Source organism: Salmo salar, chromosome 14, assembly GCF_965601325.2.
Source record: "Salmo salar chromosome 14, fSalSal1, whole genome shotgun sequence".
In the NCBI taxonomy this organism is placed as follows: domain Eukaryota; kingdom Metazoa; phylum Chordata; class Actinopteri; order Salmoniformes; family Salmonidae; genus Salmo; species Salmo salar.
In genome coordinates this window covers 87,040,913-87,055,407 of record NC_138304.1, presented here as the reverse complement: position 1 = coordinate 87,055,407, position 14,495 = coordinate 87,040,913, and positions in this window count along the sequence as shown.

Here is a 14,495-nt window from a genome sequence, read left to right as displayed (position 1 = left end):
CCTTTTTGACCTGTCCCCAAATTAATATAATTGGTTCAGAGTTTGTTTTGATATGTCAACTTGTGTGTGTGAACAAAATCAACGTGCACACGATGGCGCACGTGGATGCACACACGCGTCCGGTTTGGTCAGCATGTAATACTGAACACTACTAACGTTTCTCCATCACATCATTCACCCTGTTAATTCAGGCCTATTATCTGCTGGCCACGTCTCAGTCCGAGACGTGTAACACATCCTATTATTACAACTTTCAGGAGTAAGTTGAAAGCCGGACTGAGTTCCCATAGGGGGCGCGCCCCACAGTTTGGGAGCCACTGCTATAGACTACCACCATAGTGCTTGACATTTTTTGCACTGAATGTTGGATTTTGGCGGATCTTTTAGTAATGTTCAGAATGGCCAGTGTAAATGAATAAATAGACCGGATCTGGCCTGCCAGTTGAATGGCCCTGCTGTATCCTATAGTGGTGCTCTTGGCCTTACAAGCCTCCTGAAGCAGAGTCAGGTGGAAGTCTGAAGGAATGAGCTGGCATTTTGAGTGACTATCACATATCTCACTCTACGGCAGTGTCATAAATGAGAATGGGCTTCTCTGCCAAGGCCTATTGCTTCTGATTCATGAAAAATGCAATACTTGATCTCATGATGACTGTCACTGAACACATATTGAATTTGTGTTTGGATTCAATTTATAGTTCTCTACCAGATGTGAATACCCTAACTCATTTTGAGAATGGATGACAGTAATGAATGCTTGGTACAAGGTCACACTATCAACAGATGCCGTCAATCATAAAAACGGGTCACTCAGTTGACCGCTCAATGACAGATCTGCCAACTCTCAAGCATTGGCCGTGAGACACACGCATTTGACCCTCTTCTCACATTCTCACGGCACATGCCTTATATCTCATGCATTGAAATCTACTGCTTTTATTTTTCTAATTAGTCCATTAGTGCGTTAACTTTTCAACTGTGCTCAAATCAGAGCATCTGCAGGTGCAATTCAACATCACGAGAAGAAGCTCTATCATTGTCCTGTCTTGCCACAGCACTGTGAACTGCGGCACATTGAAGCATATGATTGGCCTAGTAATGTGAGGGATCAAGGGGATTGGATGTAGGTTTAAAGAAACGCCCCTCAAGATTAGAGTGCAGCCGAACGGAGAGATAGAATGTTCTTAGATTATTTGATAAAACCGTAAAAAGAGCAGCATGGTAGCACTGTTTTATGTAAAATGCTGTCAACAAAATTAGGTTGCTGTTACTCCTGTCCATGCACCTATTGCAGAATGCAGCCTTTAAAAAAAATACAACAATTTAACCTTTATTTAACTAGGCAAGTAAGTTAAGAACAAATTCTTATTTACAGTGACTGCCTACCAGGGAACAGTGGGTTTACTGCTTTGTTCAGGGGTAGAAAGACAGATTTTAACCTTGTCCGGTCAGGGATTTGATCCAGCAACCTTTCGATTACCAGCCCAATGCTCTAACCACTAGGCCACTAGGCATCAGGTTCCCTATCTGATTCTCACAAGTACTTGTTAGAAGGGAGTGTGACCAAAAATTTACTTTATGACTGAGGGAAATTAATTCAAAGCATACATCCTTCAGACCGGAATTTGGCATTTCCTGATTTGACATATCTTTGTGTTATTTGTTGAGATGCTTAGTTTTCTGATGATTTAAAAATGACCAACTTACTTTTAAGAAGCTTTCTAAAATGGTGAGCGAGCGTTGCGCATTTTCAATGATGATAAAAAATTGGCTGAACTTCGCCCTCCACTTCTTTCCTTATTACTTTTAGCAACATTTCATTTGAAGAAAAGTACTTTATTGGTGTGTGTGTGTTGCTTTTTATATACAGTTCTTCCTAAGAATAATAGCATGTGGAAAATGCAATTAACCTTTTTACATCTGGCCCGGGTAAGAATATAGTTGAATAGCCCTGCCATACAGCATAGGCTGTGTGGTTGTGAAATAATGAAGTTATTCATCTCGTTCCAGTGGCTTTGGGAAATGGTGAGTCAAAATAACAAGAACAACAACTTTCTTGGAGACTTCTGAAATGTCCATCCAACAATTCAGTAAACCTCAAACTATCTGAGATGCCTGCCTGACCATGATGTCTAGCAAGAGATTTTCAGGGAAAAAAATGTAAACCGAAGAAAATGAAAACCATAGATTGCAGTGAAGAATATCAGTGAATGGTAAAGGTTACCGTGACAACCTTTCCCTCACTGGAGATCAATGGGTGCAACACAACACATACACCTACATGTCCACCCCTATACAGTGGATGCATTATTTAAACTACACCTTCACATTGGGCCGTTGGCCTTCTAGAGATGCTATACTCTGACATTTGGACAGAGTATATCTTTTTTTAAATATTTTTTTTTCATTTCCAGCGCTGACCTCATTTTACCTGCAGCATCTCCCATCAGATTGGGAGCAAATGGTTCTCCGGCGAGCTAGGGTCACCTTCATACCTCCCACCACTTGGCTAAAACACATAGTGACAATTAAAGGGCACCCTCCCATCCCCTGCTTTATTTACTCATGCTTACTTCTTCCAGGAATGGACTGGGACCAGAAATAAACACACATCCGCCAATTTGTTTCCTCAAGACCCCCACATTGGCCCATTTTTCACAACTGAGGCCCCCATTATTAGCCAGATAATGACCATGCTGCGCAACAACATCAACAATTTAGGACCAGCCCATCTAGCATTTGTCTCTGACCTGACTTATGGTCAGTCCGTTTCTGGCTTCTTCCCTGAAAACCACAGATCCATGTCTCATTGCATGCTAGAGAGGAAAACCTTGTCTTTATACATAACATCATCTGCGTTTTTCACTGCCACAAAGGCCTCTCTGGCGCAGGTGTGCCGCTAGCGACCCACCTCGACAACATCCTGTGAAATTGCAGAGCGCCAAATTCAAAATACAGAAATAGTCTTAATAAACATTCATAAAAATACAAGTGTTATACATCGGCTTAAAGACTAACTTCTTGTTAATCCAGCCACTTTGTCAGATTTCAAAAAGGCTTTATGGCAAAAGCATGCCATGCGATTATCTGAGAACAGCGCCCTGCTTACAAAAGCATACAAACATTTTCCAACCAAGTAGAGGAGTCACGAATGTCAGAAATCGCGATAAAATGAATTACTTACCTTTGAAGATCTTCATCAGGTTGCAGTCACAAGAGTCCCAGCTACACAATAAATGTTTGTTTTGTTCAATAAAGTCCCTCTTTATATCCCAAAAACTCAGTTTTGTTCAGTAATCCACTGGCTCAAAGGCGGTCAACACATGCAGACAAATACATCCTAATAGTACCGGTAAAGTTCGTCGAAACATGTCAAACGATGTTTATAGTTAATCCTCAGGTTGTCAATTGTCTAAATAATCGATAATATTTAAACCGGACAATAGCGTATTCAATAGAAAGGAAAAACAACAAAGGGCGCACACACGGTCATGCGCGCTAACCAGTATTGCATGCTTCCTCAGTCCACTGACAAAGGTCTCATTCTTCTTCATTTTTCAGAAAACAAGCCTGAAACAATGTCTAAAGAATGTTGACATCTAGTGGAAGCCATAGGAACTGCAATCTGGGTCCTAACCCATTAGATACTCTATAGGCATTCAATTGAAAACCACCCACATCAAAAAGATCCCACTTCCTGGATGTATTTTCCTCAGGTTTTCGCCTGCAATATCAGTTATGTTATACTCACAGACATTATTTTAACCGTTTTGGAAACTTAAGAGTGTTTTCTATCCAAATCTACCAGTTATATGCATATCCTAGCTTCTGGGCCTGAGTAACAGGCAGTTTACTTTGGGCATGCTTGTTATCCAGATGACAAAATACTGCCCCCAAGCCCAAAGATGTCCGGGCGCAAAACTTGGCTGTTGTCCTTTAAATGTCACACGAAAATATCTTGGAGTTCTAGCTTGAAGGCCTCCAGTTTTTTAAGTCTCAACATTATCTCCTTTTGACATGCTTTGCTCATTTGTAGTACCAAGGAAAATGTTTGAGACAGTTTTGACCTCAGGAGTACCAACATACCAAATTTGTATTTATTTTGAGAGAAGAAAATCATGGGAGGGTGGTTACAGGTACAGTATACAAATTCATATAATATCATATTCACCTGTGGGCTGCAACTCAAAAAGAATAGAAAAATAAATAAATTACAAACATATTCTGATAGTGAGCTTTTGACCTATTCTATTACCATCCGTGCACACAATGATAATAAGCCATCAATATTAATGCACTGCTTTTCCATCTTGTTAAACAGTCTTTTAAATTTAGCCATTATGGAGTCACGTCACACATTTAATAAGGCATTATGTCCATGTTAAAACGTTTATTTTGGTACTCTGCTCATAAATATGAACAGAGAGGAACCATGATGATAGTCAAGACTAAGGGAGAAACTTGTTCAAATACAAATAACTCGAAATCTGAATTTACATTGCCATTTACATTGCCATTTCAGCTTCCAATGTATACTACACTATTCCTCAAGGCCCCAATTCCGACCCGAGCTGAGCGTGAGTAAATGGAACATAACTCCCTTTTTATGAACTTTTCTCTCTTTCGGTATTCTGACCTTGAACATAAGCACGAGAATAGCATGCTATTCACCCGCTATTCATTCAGGGTGGAGATCTAAGAAATAAAGGCTGTGGCGGAGGTGTGTCTACAGATATGCCGTATTCTGACCTTGACTTAATTCCCTCATAATTCCACCAACTTTACGCAATGAAACCATGAATAAGGTCGAGTGAACCTGCCTGTTCCAATTGGAAAAAGCATCTACTTTATTTTTCCCGATAGAAATAACAGCGTTCTCCATGCACTGTCATTTCTAAATGGTTTATGAGCTATTGATAAGAGCTAGGTAAATGAGTAACCCGTTTGGAGAAGGGGATTGTAAATACACATAGAAATTGTTTTAGAACATTTTTCCTTGTGATCCCTGGAGATGAATGTGAAACCAGAAGTATGGAAGCAAACTGAAAATCATATCAACATGAAACGTATTGTGGTCCATTTTTGACAGTGAAATATGTTATAAATAGCTGTGCCGTTATTCCAAATTTTAATTGTGTGCCCTCATAATTTGCGTGGATGAAATTTGGACACCCAGGATATAGACTTCTGTAGGGCTGAGCCTGCTGAGTTGATGCATGTGCTTTAGAATGTTTTAATTATAGCCTATGCCAAGGCTTTTCTTTGTTTTATTTTACAGTTTGTATCATGTTAAATATCAGCCACTATCAGGTGCAACCATCACTAATACCCACATACATTTATAACTGTCACTTTAGTGTTAGCTTTCTTCAATTTGTAGCTTACCTTTTGAATCATTCCATTCTGTTTACCTTTCTTTCCTCTGTCACGTCTGTGTAAGTTGTTCCTCAGGGTCGCTAGCATTAGTGGATCATATTACGCTGACATTGTGCACTAATTTGGGACGTGTAGCCCATTTGAATCATTATCAAATCAAATTTTATTGGTCACATACACATGGTTAGCAGATGTTAATGAGAGTGTAGCGAAATGCTTGTGCTTCTAGTTCTGACCATGCAGTAATATCTAACAAGTAATGAAACAATTTCACAACAACTACCTTATACACACACAAGTGTAATGGAATGAATAAGAATATGTACATATAAATATATGGATGAGCGATGGCCGAACGGCATAGGCAAGATGCAGTAGATGGTATAGAGTATAGTATAGACATATGAGATGAGTAATGTAGGGTATGCAAACATTATATAAAGCGGCATTGTTTAAAGTGACTAGTGATACATTTATTACATCCAATTTTGAATTATTAAGTGGCTGGAGATTTGAGTCAGTATGTTGGCAGCAGCCACTCAATGTTAGTGATGGCTGTTGTGGTCAGGACGTGACAACAGTACCCCTCCCCCAAAGGTGCGGACTCCGAACGCAACCAAAAAGAAAAAAGAAAAAAAGAAAAAAAGGGAGGGTTAGGGTGGGTGACTAATGTCGGTGGCGGCTCTGGTGCAGGATGAAGAACCTTCTCATTCCGCAGATCCTCCAGCAGAGGAGGCGGCTCCGGTTCGGGGCGTAGCCCCTGCACCACCCGCTGATCCCTCCGCTTTTGTGTCACCAGACCCTGGATCATCACCGGAGGTTCTGGACTGCAGACCGCCGCTGGAGCTTCTGGACTGCTAACCGCCGCTGGAGCTTCTGGACTGCAAACCGCCGCTGGAGGTTCCGGACTGGAGGACGTCGGCTGGAGGTTCCGGACTGGAGGACGTCGCTGGAGGCTCCGGACTGTGGGCACTCTCAGGAGGTTCCGGACTGTAGGCCGTCGCCGGAAGCTCTGGACTGGGAACTGTCGCCGGAAGCTCTGGATTGGGAACTGTCGCCGGAAGCTCTGGACGGGGAACTGTCGCCGGAAGCTCTGGACTGGGAACTGTCGCCTGAGGCCTGATGCGTGGGGCTGGCACAGGTGGCGCCAGACTGGTAACACGCACCTCAGGGCGAGTGCGGGGAGCAGGAACAGGACACACTGGACCGGAGAGACTCACTGGAGGCCTAGTGCGTGGAGCCGGGACAGGTGGCCCCAGACTGGTGACACGCACTTCAGGGCGAGTGCGAGGAGCCGGGACAGGATATACTGGCAAGTGCGGGGCGCTGGCACAGGACGAACTGGGCTGTGAAGGCGTACTGGCGACAGTGCGTAGAGCTGGCGCAGGATATCCTGGACCGAGGAGGCGTACTGGAGACCAGGAGCGCTGAGCCGGCACAATCCGTCCTGGCTGAATGCCCACTCTAGCACGGCAAATGCGGGGCGCAGGCACAGATCGCACCGGGCTATGAATGCGCACTGGTGATATAGTGCGCATCACAGCATAACTCAGTGCCTGACTTGTCACATGCTCCCTACAGTAAGCAAGGTGAGTTGGCTCAGGTCTACAATCTGACTCCGTCAATCTCCCCGTGTGCAATCTCCCCATTTGTTTGGGGTGGGGGAGCTGTCTCTCGGGCTTCCATCGTTGCCGTGCTAGTTCCTCGAATTGTCGCCGTTCCTCTCTCGCTATCTCCGCCTGCTTCCATGGCAGGGTCTTGTCCCCTGCCATTACCTCCCCCCAGCTCCAGGATGTCCTCCACTCTCTTCTCTCCTGAGCCCAGGATCCCTGCTCCTCCTGGGCACGCTGCTTGGTCCTTTGGTGGTGGTGGGAGATTCTGTCACGTCGTTCGTCGAAACGAGCGGACCAAAGTGCAGCGTATGTATCGTTCCACATATTTTATTGGAACTGTGAAACTATGCAAGATACACAAATAAACTAAAGAACAAAAAACAACAAACCGTGACGAAGAGGTGCAACATACACTAACTCAAAACCAATCTCCCACAAACCCAGGTGGGAAAAACAACTACTTAAGTATGATCTCCAATTAGAGACAACGATGACCAGCTGCCTCTAATTGGAGATCATCCCCCAAAAAACAACAAAGATATACAAAAACTAGAACATAACAACATAGAAAAGCTAAACTAGAAAACCCCCCTGTCACGCCCTGACCTACTCTACCATAGAAAATAACAGCTTTCTATGGTCAGGACGTGACAGCTGTTTAACAGTCTGATGGCCTTGAGATAGAAGCTGTTTTTCAGTCTCTCGGTCCCAGCTTTGATGCACCTGTACTGACCTCACCTTCTGGATGATTGCGGTTTGAACAGGCAGTGGCTCGGGTGGTTGTTGTCCTTGATGATCTTTTGGCCTTCTTGTGACATCGGGTGGTGTAGGTGTCCTGGAGGGCAGGTAGTTTGCCCCCGGTGATGCGTTGGGCAGACCTCACTACCCTCCCGAGAGCCTTTCGGTTGTGGGCGGAGCAGTTGCCGTACCAGGCGGTAATACAGGCCGACAGGATGCTCTCGATTGTGCATCTGTAAAAGTTTGTGAGTGTTTTAGGTGACAAGCCAAATTTCTTCAGCCTCCTGAGGTTGAAGTGGCGCTGTTGCGCCTTCTTCACCACGCTGTCTGTGTGGGTGGACCCTTTCAGTTTGTCCATGATGTGTATGCCGAGGAACTTAAAACTTTCCACCTTCTCCACTACTGTCCCGTCGATGTGGATAGGGGGGTGCTCCCTCTGCTGTTTCCTGAAGTCCACGATCATCTCCTTTGTTTTGTTGACGTTGAGTGTGAGGTTATTTTCCTGACACCACACTCAGACCACGTGTACAAGGTTAAACCTGGAGCCTAGTGCGAGGTTCACATGACTGGACTGTTGTCATACAGTTCCATGATTAGTGAGGATTAGGGTAGATTTATAGGATTATTTTTCAACCCCTATTGTACACTTTTTTTCCACCTTCCAATATTTCATGGATTGAACTTGAATATGATAACTTTCAGGATGAATCATATCACAGTATTTTTTTTTAATCAATATATTTATGATTCATACATACTGTACTTTCCTAACCCTAAAATGTGCCAAAATAATCTACAATATCAGAGTAATTTTGGTGCTGAAACTGAGATGAAGATGCATAAATGGCCTTCTTTCATTGATCCCTATTTTCTGAACCTGTACTCTCGACCTTTAATTATACCAAATTGTAATTAAAGGTACACCGTATTTAAATGGATGGCTTAAGATAAATGTACTGAAAACCCTATTGAATGAAAACTCCATGAGAAGATCTTCTGGCCAGCAAGTGGGAGGGTTTTCAGCAGTTGAATGAAACTTATTCAGAGCCTGCAAGGTAGCCACAACAGAGAAGTGCATAGGAAAGGCGAATGTAGGAAAGGCGTAAATTCCTAAATCGGAATTGGCCCCAAGTGCACAAACTGCGCCTTGAACTTTTCCAACTCTTCCCACACCTCCCAACAGTGTTAAGTTCATCCTACACAAAATCTATGCAATGAAAAACAGGCATTCTTAGTTTATTGCTGCCCCAGCAGAAAGGAAAGTTCAAGGCTAGAATATAATTTTGTTAGTCTTATTAAAATGGCATTATTTCTGAGGTATTGACAGGCTGAAAAGGCATTGTTTTTAAGCATCCAGTCTGAACCAAATTCATTTACAATGACAGAGTGTCTAAAGAAAATGGTGAGTGTAGCCAACAATGGATTAGTCTGTGAACTTCTTGTGAGGAGAGTCGCTATGCGCACAAACGCAAACACACGCACAGGTACTGTACACAATGGAATGACTGAAGTAGTGGGTGAAGTAATGTTTTTCCTTCACTGCCCCCCACCCACACGCATGCACACACACACACACACTCACTCTCACACATGTGTGTGCACGCATGCACACACACACAAGCCCAGTGTCAAAAGCACTTCAGTGTCAAAAGTCAAGCTGCGAGTTGTCTTTTTTTCTCTCCCTTTCTCTCCCTTTCTCTCAAGAACTGTCATAAGGATTTCTAATTATTTTTCCCCTTTCAAGCTCATAAAACATGTCCTCCAACAAAGCGACCATATTGTTCAGCCCTGCACAAGCCACAGATCCCGTCAATCCTGTTTGTAATTATCAACTCATTTGGGAATATGGGATTTACTTAAAAAATAAAGGATTGTTTTGCTCTTGGACGAAACCACATCACACAGCATCAGACAGCCTTTATTTTATCTTCAAAACCAAGAGAATGGAAATTCAACAATAAGGCGCCACTGATGAAGTCTGAAAGTCCCCCAGGAAAAGAGTTTGCTTATTGAAGATAACATAATTTTTTCATCGCAGGGAAGAAGGAATTTTTGTCCGTGCATCTCAAATGATAAATGAAGTCTAGGCCAATCATTTATGCAACACATTTTTCAGGAAAACATTACATGGTGTGGCAACAGAAAACATACAACCACAATGGAATTCAAAGGGAAAAAATTATAATAACATAATAAGCTGGATCTCACTTAGGCCTGCAAGACATTCAGGCTTTGGGGGCTTTCTGAACTGAGTCAGAAGTTGTTTAAGACGCCATTTGTCATATACGTCCTCATCTCTCATAGCTGTGACAGCTAGAAGTTCATGGATGGATCTGAAAATATGCACCAAACAACCAAACTAGTCAAATAAAAACATCAGCTCAATTTTATAATGTGAAGAACAGTACCCACCACACTTAGAATGTCTGGATTTGTATTTGATACTCAACAGACAATAGTAAGGAGAGAAGTCATACCATTTGCTCTGAGAAATTCTCAAGGGAGAATCATACCAACAAACACAGTTAGATGACATTTTTATGGTTCAAGTGGGACCTCTTTAGGTTGAGGGCATGTCACTTTGGATGAAGAATCTGTTGTTGAGTTGCACTGTCTCAGGCAGGCCGTAGGAGCAACGTGCAAAGTTAGTCTCTCACACACATACTGTACTGTTAATGGAGATGTCTTGGGATTAGAAGAAAGGTCGGTGGCCCTCCACGTCAGTCTGTTTCTGTCTTTGCCATAACCAAGCTCAGAAAAGTCAGACCTGGGTACAAATACTAATTTGATATCATTTCAAATACTGTGTTTACTGTAACTGACCTTAGCAATGGAATGGAACCAATAGAATAGTCACACAATTGCAAAACCTGCCCATCTCGCACTCCAGACAGGCTGAAGCAAATGCTAAAAGTACTTGAATTTTTTTTTAAAGGATTTGAACCCAGGTCTGGCCTGCAGTGATACCAGTCCCTATAACCCAGGCTGCCTGCAGTAATAGTCCCGTAATTGACCCAGGTGGAGAAGTGGGTCAGTGGATTCATGAGGTGCAGCATGATTCATAGGATTCATTTGATTTTCATAGCTCGGGACATTTACAATAGGCCAATGCATTTACTCTGAACAAAAATATAAATGCAACATAAAATAATAGATCCCAGAAATATTCCAACAAAAAGTAGATTTCTCTCAAATGTTGTGCACAAATTTGTTTACATCCCTGTTAGTGAGAATTTCTCGTTTGCCAAGATAATCCATATCAAGAAGCATGATCATTACACAGGTGCACCTTGTGCCGGAGACAATAAAAGGCCAATCAAAAATGTAAACTTTTATCACACAACACAATGCCACAGATGTCTCAAGTTTTGAGGGAGCGTGCAATTGCCATGCTGACTGCAGGAATGTCCACCAGAGCTGTTGCCAGAGAAGTGAATGTTCATTTCTCTACCATACGCCGCCTCCAACATTGTTTTAGAGAACTAGGTAGTACGTCCAACCGGCCCTACAACCGCAGACCATGTGTAACCATGCCAGCCCAGGACCTCCGCATCCGGCTTCTTCACCTACGGGATCGTCTGAGACCAGCCACTATGGGTTTGCACAACCAAAGAATTTCTGCACAAAATGTCAGAAACCGTCTCAGAGAACCTCATCTGCATACCCGTCATCCTCACCAAGGCCTTGACCTGACACCAGATCGGCTTCGTAACTGACTTCAATGGGCAAATGCTCACCTTCGATGCCTACTGGCACGCTAGAGAAGTGTGCTCTTCGGGGATGAATCCCGGTTTCAAATGTACTGAGCAGATGGCAGTGTTGTGTGGTTTGCTGATGTCAACGGTGGGAACAGAGTGCCCATCGTGGCAGTGGGGTTATGATATGGACAGGCATAAGGTAGGGACATCGAACACAATTGCATTTTATCGATGGCAATTTGAATGCACAGAGATATGGTGACGAGATCCTGAGGCCCATTGTCGTGCCATTAATCCACCGTCATCACCTCGTGTTTCAGCATGATAATGCACGACACCACTTCGCAAGGATCTGTACACAATTCCTGGAAGCTGAAAATGTCCCAATTCTTCCATGGCCTGCATACTCACCATACATGTCACCCATTGAGCATGTTTGGGATGATCTGTATCGATATGTACGACAGCGTGTTATAGTTCCAGCCAACATCCAGAAACTTCGCACAGTCATTGAAGATGAGTAGAACAAGATTTCACAGGCCACAATCAACAACTTGATCAACTCTATGCAAAGGAGATGTGTCACGCTGCATGAGGCAAATGGTGGTCACACCGGATACTGACTGTTTTTCTGATCCACGTCCCTACCTTTTTTTTTAATGCTCTCTGTGACCAACAAATGCCTATCTCTATTCCCAGTCATGTCAAATTCATAGAATAGGGCCTAATGAATTTATTTCAACTGACTGATTTCCTTATATGAACTGTAACTTTGAAATTGTTGCATGTTGCATTGATATTTTTGTTCAGTGTACTACAGAATAATAATAGTACTACTACTATGTTGACAACGACTACTACTTTTACTTCTATTCGCACTTATTCCTTTAGTAGGTTACGTTGCACGACTACTTCTACAGCTACGACTACTACTACTCAAAGCATGGTGCTTGTAATGCCAGGGTAGTGGGTTCAATTCCCAGGACCACCCATATGTAAAATGTATGCATGCATGACTGTAAGTCACTTTTGAGAAAAGTGTCTGCTAAATGGCATATAGTGTTTTTATATTAAATATTACTACACTACTATATTACTACCACTACTGTTGCTGCTGTCACACCCTGATCTGTTTCTGTCCTTGTGATTGTCTCCACCCCCTCCAGGTGTCGCTGATTTTCCCCAGTGTATTTATCCCTGTGTTTCCTGTCTCTCTGTGCCAGTTCGTCTTGTATGTTTCCAAGTCAACCAGCGTTTTTCCCGTTCTCCTGCTTTTTGCATTCTCCTTTTTCTAGTCCTCCCGGTTTTGACCGTTGCCTGTTTCTGGACTTTGTACCAGCCTACCTGACCATTTTGCCTGCCTTGACCACGAGCCTGTCTGCCACTCTGTGCCTCCTGGACTCAGATCTGGTTTTGACCTTTTTGCCTGTCCACGACCATTCTTTTGCCTACCCCTTTGGATTACTGCAACTACTGCTGCTGCTACTACTACTACTATTAATACTACCGCTACCACTACTGCTATTACTGCTACTGCTACTAGTACTACTAGTAATGCTACTGCTACTACTACTACTACTACTACTACTGCTACTGCTACTACTGCTACTGCTACTACTGCTGCTGCTACTACTGCTGCTGCTACTGCTACTACTACTACTACTATTACTACCGCTACTGCTATTACATTAACATTTACATTTACGTCATTTAGCAGACGCTCTTATCCAGAGCGACTTACAAATTGGTGCATTCACCTTATGATATCCAGTGAGGATATGACAGAGCCAAGTGACTTGGTGTATAGCGAGAATAGGAGAGGGCCTAGAACTGAGCCCTGGGGGAAACCAGTGGTGAGAGCACGGATTCTCGCCATGCCACCTGGTAGGAGCGACCTGTCAGGTAGGACGCAATCCAAGAGTGAGCCGCGCTGGAGATGCCCAACTCGGAGAGGGTGGAGAGGAGGATCTGATGGTTCACAGTATCAGAGGCAGCAGATAGGTCTAGAAGGATGAGAGCAGAGGAGAGAGAGTTAGCTTTAGCAGTGCGGAGAGCCTCCGTGACACAGAGAAGAGCAGTCTCAGTTGAATGACCAGTCTTGAAACCTGACTGATTTGGATCAAGAAGGTAATTCTGAGAGAGATAGCAAGAGAGCTGGCCAAGGACGGCACGCTCAAGAGTTTTGGAGAGGAAAGAAAGAAGGGATACTGGTCTGTAGTTGTTGACATCGGAGGGATCGAGTGTAGGTTTTTTGAGAAGGGGTGCAACTCTCGCTCTCTTGAAGACGGAAGGGACGTCGCCAGCGGTCAAGGATGAGTTGATGAGCGAGGTGAGGTAAGGGAGAAGGTCTCCGGAAATGGTCTGGAGAAGAGACGAGGGGATAGGGTCAAGCGGGCAGGTTGTTGGGCGGCCGGCCGTCACAAGTCGCAAGATTTCATCTGGAGAGAGAGGGGAGAAAGAGGTCAAAGCATAGGGTAGGGCAATGTGAGCAGGACCAGCGGTGTCGTTTGACTTAACAAACGAGGATCAGATGTCGTCAACCTTCTTTTCAAAATGGTTGACAGTCGTCCGCAGAGAGGGAGGAGGGGGGGAGGGGGAGGAGGATTCAGGAGGGAGGAGAAGGTGGCAAAGAGCTTCCTAGGGTTAGATGCAGATGCTTGGAATTTAGAGTGGTAGAAAGTGGCTTTAGCAGCAGAAACAGAGGAAGAAAATGTGGAGAGGAGGGAGTGAAAAGATGCCAGGTCCGCAGGGAGGCTAGTTTTCCTCCATTTCCGCTCGGCTGCCCGGAGCCCTGTTCTGTGAGCTCGCAATGAGTCGTCAAGCCACGGAGCAGGAGGGGAGGAGCGAGCCGGCCGGGAGGATAGGGGACATAGAGAGTCAAAGGATGCAGAAAGGGAGGAGAGGAGGGTTGAGGAGGCAGAATCAGGAGATTGTTTGGAGAAGGATTGAGCAGAGGGAAGAGATGATAGGATGGAAGAGGAGAGAGTAGCAGGAGAGAGAGAGTGAAGGTTGCGACGGCGCAATACCATCTGAGTAGTGGCAGAGTGAGTAGTGTTGGAGGAGAGCGAGA